Source organism: Rousettus aegyptiacus, unplaced genomic scaffold, assembly GCF_014176215.1.
Source record: "Rousettus aegyptiacus isolate mRouAeg1 unplaced genomic scaffold, mRouAeg1.p scaffold_m13_p_10, whole genome shotgun sequence".
NCBI lineage: Eukaryota > Metazoa > Chordata > Mammalia > Chiroptera > Pteropodidae > Rousettus > Rousettus aegyptiacus.
The window spans coordinates 3483709-3495544 of record NW_023416285.1 but is presented as its reverse complement, the minus strand read 5'-3'; the positions used below and the strand labels follow the sequence as shown (position 1 = coordinate 3495544).

The 11836-nt window shown below is 43.4% G+C and overlaps 1 pseudogene; it reads right to left on the bottom strand.

Moving 5' to 3' along the window:
• Positions 1–280: 280 nt before the first annotated feature.
• LOC118608742 lies at positions 281–396 on the bottom strand (annotated as a pseudogene).
• Positions 397–11836: the final 11440 nt, after the last annotated feature.

Sequence of the window (11836 nt, the reverse complement as noted above, 5' to 3'; positions counted from 1 at the left end):
ATCCCCATGGATTGATGACAACCACTGATCCATTTCCCGTTACTATAGACTCCCTTACATTTTCTGGAGTTTTTGTATGCATGAAACCATGCAGTAGCTATTCTTGTACGTCTGGCTTCTTTTACTCAGCAAAATCATTTTGAGATTTACCTATGCTGTTATGCTGATCAACAGTTGATTCCATTTTATTGCTGAGCTTATTCCATTGTATGAATAATTCATAATTTGCATATTTATCTGTCGATGGACATTTGGGTCATTCCAACTTTTTTTTTTTTTATGCCTACAGCACCTGGTCTTCCTAGGTGGTCTCCCATCCAAGTGCTAACCAGGCCCGACCCTGCTTAGCTTCCGAGATCAGACATCAGGCTTGTTCAGGGTGGCATGGCCATATTTCAAATGAAAAAACTCAGTCTCAGATAGGTGATCACACAGGTAACAAGTGTCGGAATTAGAATTCAGACCCACAGCGGTCTGAAGTCTGCCGAAAATGACCTCCTTCTGGTGTAGCCGCCAGCCCCCAAAAGAGACACGGACCACCAGAACTCAGTGAGTTATAGGAAACTCACTCTTTATTCAGCCAGCTGGATGCCAGCGGTATGGAGACCCTAAATTAAGCAGCCCTGAAATGTAGAGGTACAGGGTTTTTAAGCCCCAAATCCTATTCTTCATTCTGTCTAAACACAAAGGTCTATCTTTCTTCTATTCATTACCTGTCAACCCACAGGTCAGGTGCATAAGCGGGGGGTATAGAAGCAGAAAGCTTATTGTTAGAATGTGTGTTCCTATGGGTGACAGCCTATGTTCCCATGGACAGAGCCGAGCAGTAATTTTCCAGCCAGCACATTTCCACCAGTTCGAGGCTGCCAATCTGTCTCTTCCTCAACAAGGATGGATGCATGATGCGTGCATATATACACATATATGGAAGGGAGAGCCAAAGCATCTCTGCCGTAAGAGAGGCCTGTGGTCTTGGAAGGATGCCTGGTGCTTGGAGCAACAAGGTCACACTACAGGGAGGGCGCACAGGCCTTACCTATTCTGGGACTTCTTGCTCTAGGCACAGGGATAAGTCGAGGGAGTAGCTGATAACACGGTGGTGGCCCTGAGGCTGAATTTGTGAGTTGGCTGCAACCTGTAATTACTAATCTGATAAACCAGTTTTGTGAGAGAGGATAAAAAGCCATGGAGACAGGGGTGGGGGAGGCTGGCTCTGCCATGCATCTGCTCCCCCTTACCTGTGTTAGTTAAACATCTCCAGACTCCGACTCTTCTTCCTAACCGTCTCTGCAATAATTGGTGCCCAACGTGGGGCCCGAAGAAGAGGCCGTGGAACTGTGCCGGACACCGAAGCCGCAAGTCCGCTCACGGTGAGTGATACCTTCGGCATAGTTATTTATTTATTTATTTATTTATTTTTTACCACATTTCCAGAGCACACTGGAAACCGACGGGCAAGTCCACTCACGGTGAGCGACACCTTCGGCATAGTTTAAGCATAGGGAATTAGTAAATGTGAAGAAAAGTCAATTTCGTGAATTGTTTTTGTACGTAGGTAGACTTTGCTACTGGTTCGAGCCAGAGGGAAAACCCCGATTAAATGCTAAAGTGTGGAAACAAGTCAGAAGAGCTTTGCGGAGAGCTCATCCACAGGGGGATCCAATCCCTGTTTCTGTTTGGTCTTTATGCACTTTCATTTCCCAGGCTTTACAGCCTCTGCAGCCTGACTCTGAGGGCGCTGCACCTGACTTGGCAGCACGCCAAGAGGAACCCGAACCTGTTTATGAAAATCCTATAGAAACAGAGTCTGAAAATGAGCGAGAGGAATCTGCTGAGTCTTCACCTGAGGAGGAACGTGCAGGCCGCATTCCTCCTGGTGGAGGGTCATATCAGGTTCTTTTGGCAGAGGTTGAAGCAACTGTAATTGGGGCCAACTGGGGGATGTTTTCAAGAACCTAGAAAGCCCTCTGTGCCACCTGTGAATGCTTTATCTGGGGCCGAGCCTTCAGTTTCTGGTCCTGTTTCATTTACCTTTCCCCTTTCACTTGATTTGACCAAATGTTATGGGCGGACAATTTTCCAGTAAGCCAGTATTAAATATTTACTTCTGATTCTGTTAACCAGGGTGCGGTAATCCAATCAAGGAGCCGCTGTTAACCAGGGTAATCCGATCAAGGAGATGCTGTTAACCAGGGTAATCTGATCAAGGAGATGCTGTTAACCAGGGTAATCTGATCAAGGAGATGCTAAGGGCCAACTGTTAGCCAGGGCATGGTGATCTGCTCAGGGATGTGCTGGTGGCTCTTCTGGGGGCTGATCTCTTCTAACCCTGCGTGGTGGAGAGTCAGTCTCTGGCCGGCTAATAAAGGCTCACAATTCATCTCAATTGGCTCCGTAGGTCTTGGATTTGATCGCACCACAACACAAGGAAGTAATAGATGAAGAGAGTACTCAAGAAAATCTTTCTAGACAGACAGCTACACCTCAACTGATGGGGTTCCTATAGTGAGACAGGCGTTTCCCCCCAATGCTCAATTTCCTCAGGGGGGGATCAATGTGCAACATACTCCATTGGAACACAAATTCCTGAGAATACTTAAACAGTCTGTCAATCAATACGGTATGCAGTTCACTTATGTGACAGGTCTTTTAAACAGTATAGTCACAGAAGACAATCGTTAGTGTTAGATTGGGAAGCTATCATAAAATCTGTGTTAGAACCAGGTACTTATTTGCAAATGAAAACCTGGTGGAGAGAGGAAGCCCAGCAGGTGTCTCGTAGAAACGCAGCAAGAAACCCTCCAGGGGCTACTCTTGAAGAGCTGGCAGGTGCAGGAAACTTTACGACCCTTGAGCAACAATGTCATTTGACTGAAGAGACCTTGTTACAAGTGGAATTAATAGTGTTAAGAGCTTGGTCTCCAGTCGAGCCACCTGGGAAGCATCCTCAGTCGTTCACTAAAATTATGGGGAGAGTTACACTGATTTTTTGTCTCGGCTACATACGGCCATTGTCAGGGTGGTGGCTCTTCCTGAAGTCCAAGAATTACTTCTTTTAGAATCTCTAGCTTATGAAAATGCAAATGAAGAGTGTCAAAGGGCTTTAAGGCCCCTGAAAGCCCAAAGGGCACCTTTGGAAGAATATATTAAAACGTGTTATGTTGTTGGCTCTTTGACCCATCAAGCTAATTTGCTAGCAGGAGCTTTACAGAAAGGATTTCGAAGTTCTCAAATGAAATGTTATCAATGTGGGAAACTGGGGCACTTTCGTAAAAACTGCAGGAGAGGGAATAAGGGAAGAGGAAAAGTAGAGTATACAAAACCCCCTGGTAGGGGACAGGCTCCTACTGAACCCTGTAGGAGGTGCGGGAAAGGATTTCATTGGACAAATGACTGTAGATCTCAAAGAGACAGAAATGGAAACTGGTTGTTGGGAAACGGGAAGCTGGGCCCTTGCCCCCGGGGCCCAGGGAAAACAATTTGGGGTTGTAGCTTCCCATCCGCTCAGGTCTTCCCCATCAAATGATGCAGAGTCAGAATCCACCAGGCAGCGTGTTCGAGATCTAATTCACGCTACTGCAAAAGGCGCTGCCTTAGACATTCCTGCACCTCAGCGTTTTACTTTAATTCCTGCCGGAGGGGTGTGCAAATTATCAACAGATTTTTTTGGATCTTTGCCTGAAAGAACAGTGAGCTTAATAGTAGGATGAAGTAGCTATACTTCCAAAGGAATTTTTGTTCACACTGGAGTGATTGATGAAGGTTATGAAGGAGAGATAAAGGTTACGGTTAGTGTGAGCATGACCACCCAAATTGCACCAGGAGAAAGATTTGCTCAAATATTATTATTATCTTATGTTCAAGGGAGAGCTGCTCCAGGTAAAAGAACTGGAGGATTTGGGAGTACAGGGAAACAGGTATTCTGGCGAACTATGATTGGTGAACAGTGCCCTAAATTAAAGATATCTATTAACGGTATAGAGATCAAAGGCTTGCTTGACACCAGAGCATGTTTCTATTATTTCTATCGTTTCTATTATTTCTCTGCAATCTTGGCCATCTCAATAGTCATGATGTTAAGGGTGGAAAATTTTCCAGTAAGCTGGCATTAAGGATTTACTCTGATTCTGTTAACCAAAGTGTGGTAATCTGTTTACTTGTTAACCAGGGTGTGGTTCTAGGCTTTGTAGAAGCTCGGGACTGATCTCTTCTAACCCTGTGTGGTAAAGAATCAGTCTCTGGCCGGCTAATAAAGGCTCACAATTCATCTCAATTGGCTCTGTGGGTCTTAGATTTGATCGAACCACAACAAAAAAGAAGTCAGGAAAATGGAGAATGTTAACAGATTTACGAGGAATTAATGCTGTCATTCAGTCTATGGGAACTTTGCAACCTGGGCTCCCTAACCCCGCCTTAATTTCCCGAAATTAGTTTTTAAAAGATTGTTTTTATACTATTCCTTTACAGCCTCAGGATAGAGAAAAGTTTGCACTTACAATGCCTACTCTAAATAATGCTCAGCCTACTCAGCAACGTCAATGGAAAGTATTACCCCAAGGCATGCTTAATAGTCCTACCATGTGCCAAGCATTTGTGAATCTGCCTTTGCAAGAAGTAAGGGAAAAGTTCCCTCAGGGACTTGTGTATCACTCCATGGATGATATTCTTTATGGGCGTGAAAAGAAAGAAATGTTAGAAAATATGTTTTCATTTGGAAAAACTGCTCTGGAAAAGTATGGGCTCGAGATAGCTCCTGAGGAAATACAAGATTCTGGTCCTTATCAATATTTAGGATATAAAATTTTGCAACAGAAAATTACTCCTCAAAAAATAAAAGTTAGACGGGATACTCTTAATACTTTTAATGATTTTCAAAAATTATTAGGAGATATTAATTAGCTTCGTCCTTTCCTAGGAATCCCCACATGTGCTTTAACTAATTCGGTCTCTATTTTAGAAGGGCCCACAGCATTGGAGAGTCCTCGGGAGCTGACGCCGCTGGCGGGAAAGGAAATCTAAATACTGTATTATTGAAAGACACTCTCGTAGTCACACACTTGCATTGCTCGGGTTTCATTATTGTGTGGTAAAGGTTTCCTCTAACTGGAAATTTAAAAACTATTAATGATTTCCTTTTTCTGTTATTGGTTAATTAGTCTAAAACCTAGGAGATTTTAGAATAGAGTCAACAGTAAAAATAACATGATTTTGTATTGGAGATGAGAAAAGTAATGACTAAATTACAAATTTCAGTGCTTTTAAAGGTACCTTTCTGTTCCTATTTCTGTTGACTAGTTACCAGGGGTCCGTGGAGAGACTGGGCGCAGTCATATCTCCCGGACCGTGGCCAGGCTGCTGGACGCCGCCTCCTGTGCCCTATTGTCAAAGTCTGTTTATTGTCTTTGGTCTTGTCTAGGTAGTAGGTGGCAAACTTCTCTGGGTCCCTCTACACCCCGGTAATTGTCCTTGTCTGAGTGTCTGTTTTGTGTTCTTTGCGCAAGCGATGGGGGGAAGCCAGAGTTCATAGAGGACACTCTTGGGGTGTCTCCTGCGACATGTCAAAGAACGATAAGCTTATAAAACAAAAAGGCGGAATATGGAATACCCCGGGATGAAGGCTTAATAGAGCATTATATACTTTAAATTTTTTAAATCAAGATGAACAAGGCGGCACAGCAGCTCATCGGCATCGGGCGAAACAGCCCAGGGAGACTTTGCAGCAGCCAGTGTACTACAAGGGTCTGAAAAGGGGATCGCGTGCCTGCTGAGGTACCGAAATGGGGCCGAGACCCCGATCCTGTCCCTGACTCGCCGAACCAGGCAGCAGTCCAGGTTCATTTAAGTTGTTGAAGTCACTGGTGTAAAATTTTACAGATATTATTATCTTTTTAATATCTGTAGGATCTGTAGTAATGTTACCTCTCTCATTCTTGATGTTGGTAGTTTATGTATTTATCTTTTATGGTCTCGATCAGTCTGGTTGGGAGTTTATCAATTTTTATCAATGAACTTCTCAAAGAAACAGCTTTGGGTTCTATCAATTTTTTTGCTTTTGTTTTTCTGGTTTTAATTCATCGACTTCGCTCTTATTCTTATGATTTCTTTTCTTCTATTTACTTTGATTTCATTTATCCTCTTCACTCCCAGCTTCCTAAGGTGCCTCTTAAAGTCATTGGTTTGAAACCTCACTTGTTTTAAATATAGGCATTTTATGCTAAACATATCCCTCCAAGAAGTGCTTTAGCTGCATCCCAGAACTTTTGATATGTTGTGTTTTCATTTTCCTTCAATTCAAAATTTTTCAAATTTCTCTTTTGACTTCTCCCTTTGCCCATGGGTTTCTTAGCAGTGCATTATTTAGTTTTTAAACCTTTGGGGATCTTCTAGATATCTTTCTGTTTATGATTCCTAATTTCATTCTCTTACAATCAGAGAATGTATTTTGTATAATTCGAATGTTTTTAAATTTATTAAAACTTAATTTAAGGCCAAGAATTTGGACTATCTTGGCAAATGCTCTATATACACTTGAAAACGATGAGTGTCCTGCTGTTGTTTGGTAGAGTGTTTCTTTAAAAGTCAGTTGGGTTGACCCGGTTGACAGTGCAGTTCAAGGAATTGATATCCTTTCCAGTTTCCTGTTTACTTTTTCTATCAATTATTGAGACAGAGTGTTGAAATCTCCAACTGTAATTGTGGGTTTCTGTATTTGTTTTTTCAATTCTGTAAGTTTTTTGCTTGATGTGTTTTGAAACTCTGTCATTGTGGGCGCATGAGTGTTAAAAACTGTCGTGTCCTCGTGATGACTTGACTCCTTTATCGTTATGAAATTACCCTCTTCGTTCATGGTAATATTCTTCACTCTGAAACCTTTTGATTACTGTTAACATGGAGTATCTTTTCTCGATTCCTACTTTAAACTTATTTTCATCTTTGTATTTAAAAACTTTCTCTTTGGTGGAGCCAGACGTCATCTGGTATTATTTTTATTTTGTCCAAGGGTCTTCCTTTATTACAGAAAAGGCTTGCTGTTGAATTCTTTCAGCTTTGTATGTTTGAAAAATGTCTCTATTTTGTCTTCACTTTTGAGAAATATTTTTGCTGGGAATAGAATTGCTGATTGACTGTTCCTTTTTTTTTTCTTCTTTGCCGAACTATTTTTTGTGTGTGTGACAATGCCTTTTCATCTGCACTTTAGATGTCGTTCCACCGTCTCGCGACCTCATCATTTCTGACTAACCGTCTGTCGACCTTGCCTGCGTCCTCTCTATGTGACACATGTTCTTTCCTCTGGCTGCTTTTAATGTTTTCATTTGATCATCGGTTTTAAGCAAATCAGTTTATGATGTTTCTTATTGTCATTTTCTTTCAGTTTTTGTGTTTGGCTGTGTTGAGCTTCTTGGATCTGTGGGTTTATGCTTTTAATCAACTCTGGACAATTTCGGCCATTATTTTTTCAAATAATTTTTCTTCCCATCTTTCTCTCTCTTCTTTTTTTTGTGATTCCAATTACACATGTCTGTTTACATTTTTAGTCTCTTTTTTAAAAAAATCTCTTTCTGTTACTTTGAACTTCTATTGTTATATCCTAAATTTCACTAATATTTTCTTGTGCAATATCAAATCTACCATTAATCCTATCCAGTGTATTAATTATCTCAGACATTATGGTTTTTCATCTCCAGAAGTTCAATTTGGGTTTTTAAAAATACCTTTAATGTTGCTCCTTAATATGTGCAATCTTTCGTCCAGATTTTTGGATATATAAAATGTAGTTATAATAATAGTTTCGATGTACTAATTTTATCTTTCACGTCAACTCTGGCTGTTCTTGTTCTCAAGTTCATCACCGTGTCTGGGAGAAGCTGAACTTTTCTGACAGCTGACCTTGGCTTGAAGATACCCTAGTGGGCTTGCGGGACCTTCTTGAGACTACACGATCATCTAGGACACTTCCACCAACCTTCTCTCTCTCTCTCTCTCTCGGGCAGACTGCATCGCCATCAATTGACTGTCCTGGACTTTCTGGCTCCTCTTATAGGTGGTTCCTTTATAATATTTTTGCACATTTAACCCTGTCTTGGGGTCTGCTTCTTGGAGGATCTGGACTTCCATGGAGTTGAGAGTGGACAGAGCAGTAGCCCTGGGGTCTGAGATACTGAGTCCCAGTCCCTAGCTGTGCAAAGATGGGCAGGTGACTCTTCCTCTCCAAAGCTCAGTTTCTGCATCTGAAGAGTGAGGGTTTATGATACACACATTACAATGTTATTATGAAAATTAAGTGAAACCCTGCATATGAAATGCACAGACATGGCCACCTTTCCCTCCTTCACACGTAACAGAAAGTTCGGCCAATTTAAACGTGTGCAATTTGAACATGTGCAATTTAAACATGATGACATAGAGGCACCCATGTGCCCGGGGCCCAGCTGCAAACTGAGCTGTCCCTTCAGAGCTCTGTCTGATGGGAAACTTTGGAACGCTGCCCTTCGAGCGTCAACTTGGGGCCAAGTGTTCGTGACTCACAGGAGCTTGGGCCAGACCCTGCCCAGGGAGCCTCTTCTGCATGAGTCAGGGAGCATGCATCCCAGCTCATGGCTTGGTGCTCATCAACTGACCTGGGGTGGGGTTTCTAGGAGAGCTGGTTTGCATAACTATAAGATCCAGGAAGTCCTGAAACCTGAATGAGCGTGTAACAGGGTTCACGGGATTTGTGCCGGGGCCAGGGCGGAGGGCTTTCTGGAAGACTTGTTCCAAATTCTCTCAACATTATGCCATGTGACTGTTGGCAAGTTGCTCTCTGAGCCTCAATTTTTAACTCTGTGGCATGACAACTATTAGTCCCTCCTGATTCTCTGTTGGCCATCTTATTTTTAAGAAGTCCTGGAGTTCGAGAGAAAGGTCGTGGATACAGAAAGCGTTTACCATGCTCGATTTTCCTCTTCCTGGCCAGTAACTATCTGGGGCGAGAATGTTACTCTCGTGATCAGGAGGCCCCAGCGTTGACTGATACTTGCAGAGCTCAGCCTGTCGAATGCTCACCGTGGTCCTGTGAAGTAGACGCTTATAATACATACCTATATTACAGGTGAGGAAACTGAGGCTTGGAGAGGGAGAGTAAACGGGCCTGCTATGGATTGCATGTTTGTTTCCTCCCCAAATTCATATGTTGAAACCCCAACTCCTAATGTGATGTACGGTATTAGGAGGTGGGGTCTTTGGGAGGTCCTTAGGTCAGGAGGGCAGAGCCCTCGTGATGGGATTAGTGTCCTTATGTGAAAAGGAATGAGAGGGCTTGCTTCTCTCTCCCCCACCGAGGATGTAAGGAGATGGCGGCTGTCAGCAAACCGGGACAAGAGCTCTTATCGGAGCCCGACCGTGCCAGCACCCCGCTCTTGGTCTTAGCACCCCAAAGAGTGAGAAATAAAGTTCTGTCGTTTAACCCTCAGACTATGGTATCTGTTACGGCAGCCCGAGATTACTAAGGCCAGTACCAAGTTTATGCCATTTCTTGGTTTTCTTTACTGGGGCTCTGGACTTCATGCCAGAGCTGAGGGTGACCTGTGCAGGACGGGGCCCAGTCCAGCGGGCAGCACTGAGGAGGAGCGCTCTCCTTTCCTTTCCTTTTTTTTTTTTTTTTTTGGCCTTAATTGAAAAATTTTGAACACATTGAAAGTACTGAGGGCAACGTAACCAAGGCACATGCGGCACGACCAGCATTTTGAGAGGTTAACATTTCATCCTGTTTGCTCAGATTTTCATCGTCGAAAGCAATAAAACGCTACGATGCAATCGGGGTCCCATCTCTCCCCGTTCCCTGGGCTCCCCCTCGTACAGCTTTGGAGACAATCGACTGCTGAACGTGAGGGTTGCTGCATATGGATGAATTCATAAGTAATAGGTAATACTGTTTTGTGGGCTTCTGATTTTACAGAAATGGTTTTGTGCCATAGAATTTTTTTTTTCTTCCTCACACAGCCCTGTCCCTGGGCCCTCGCCTTGTTGACCCAAACAGATTCTGTTAATTTATTTGAACTGTTTCGTAGTCTTCAGCCATACAAATATACCACGACTGACCTTCCGCTTCCTGTCTGTGGGTACGTGTGCTGCTCTCGAGTCTTTGACGTTATAAACTACACTGCAGTGAACATCCCTATTTGTGTTTTATTGTGCAAAGCATTTTCTAGGCTGTAGATCAACAGGCGTAAATACCAGGTCATAGGGGAAGTGCCTTTTCCTCCCTCTGTCCCTTCCTTCCTTCCTTCCTTCCTTCCTTCCTTCCTTCCTTCCTTCCTTCCTTCCTTCCTTCATTAGTGCATGGAACTAAACTATTCATAATTCTTGATTCACAACAAACCGTCTTAGTGATCCGTGCGTGACCCACTTCTTCGTTCATTCATTCTCTCTTTTAATTATTTTTGATAATGGACCAAGCAACTGAAATTCATCACTGAAACATAACCTAACCTTTATCTAACCATACGTTCCCGTCTCCTCCCACCTGAAGAATCTGTCTGACTGGAGGCAGAGGGGCTTCTTGATTTTCTTTTGGATGGCTTTAGGCTTCGCGTGGGATCTGACAGTAGCTGCGACTCAGCCACTAGATGACTCTGTAGGCACCGTGGAAGAATTCTTTTCGTGTTTTGGAACGGGTCCTCTATCACTCATACACATTCCAACGATCCCTTCTAACCCGCGTGCGTTCCCGATTTTACTAAATACTGTTGTGATGCTGCGGAGGGCCGACATCAGCCACTTTCCTGGCATCGTGTGGCTGTTCGATTTGTCCACATCCCGCCCGTGTTGGGATTATCAGACTTGAATCTCATTTGCTCATCCGGAAACGGTACCGTGATATCGTCAGTGTTGGAGCATGCACCTGTACAATTCCCAGAGAGCACGAGCGCCTTCTCTTGTTCTAGCGAGCCATTCGCATTGTCTGTCCTGTGACTTGCTCCCCATGCATCTTGCCCATGGCCTTCCTATTCCATTGCTTGTCTTTTCCTTTAGTCGTTTAAAAGCATTTCAATCAGTCGTCTAGTTCAAAGGTCGCTAATATCTTCTCTCGGGCTGGGTTTTGCCTTTTTACGCTTCCTGGTAACTTTTTGTCATCTAAGTATTCCATTTCTATGTAATCGTTTGTCCTCATCTGTTTGGGATTTGTGCACGCTTTTTTTAATTGTAGTGAAATATATGAATGTACGACTTACCATTTTAACCGTTTAAGGAACCATCTACACTACAGTTCTGCGGCATCGAGCACATTCACAGTGTCGTGCGACAACCCCTATTCCCGCTCCAGAGCTTCCCCATCTTCCCAGACCGAGATCCTGTCCACACTGAAACGCTGGCGCTCACTCTGCCTTTCCCACAGCCCCTGGCCGCCACCATCCTGCCTTCTGTCTCTGAGATTTCGACGGCTCTAGGTACCCCATATAAGTAGGATCATACGGTTTTTCGTGGCGGGCTTATGTCACTCAACATAATGTCTCCCAGGTTCAACCATGTTGTAGCAGGTGTCGGAATTTCCTTCTTTTTAAAGGCTGAATAATTTTATATATATATATATATATATAAAACATTTTGCTTCTGCATTCATCTGGCAATGGATAGTTGACTCACTTCTCCCCTTTTGACTATGATAAATACTGCTGCCATGAACGTGGATATACAAACATTTGTTCAAGCCCCTGCTTTTACTCCTTTGGGGTACAGACGCAGAACGAGGCTGCTGGACTGTATTTTCCGTTTTGGGGACAATCGCTATACCATTTTTCACAGCGGCTGCACCATTTTACATTCCCGGTGGCAATGCGCAGGGTTCTAATTCCTCCAT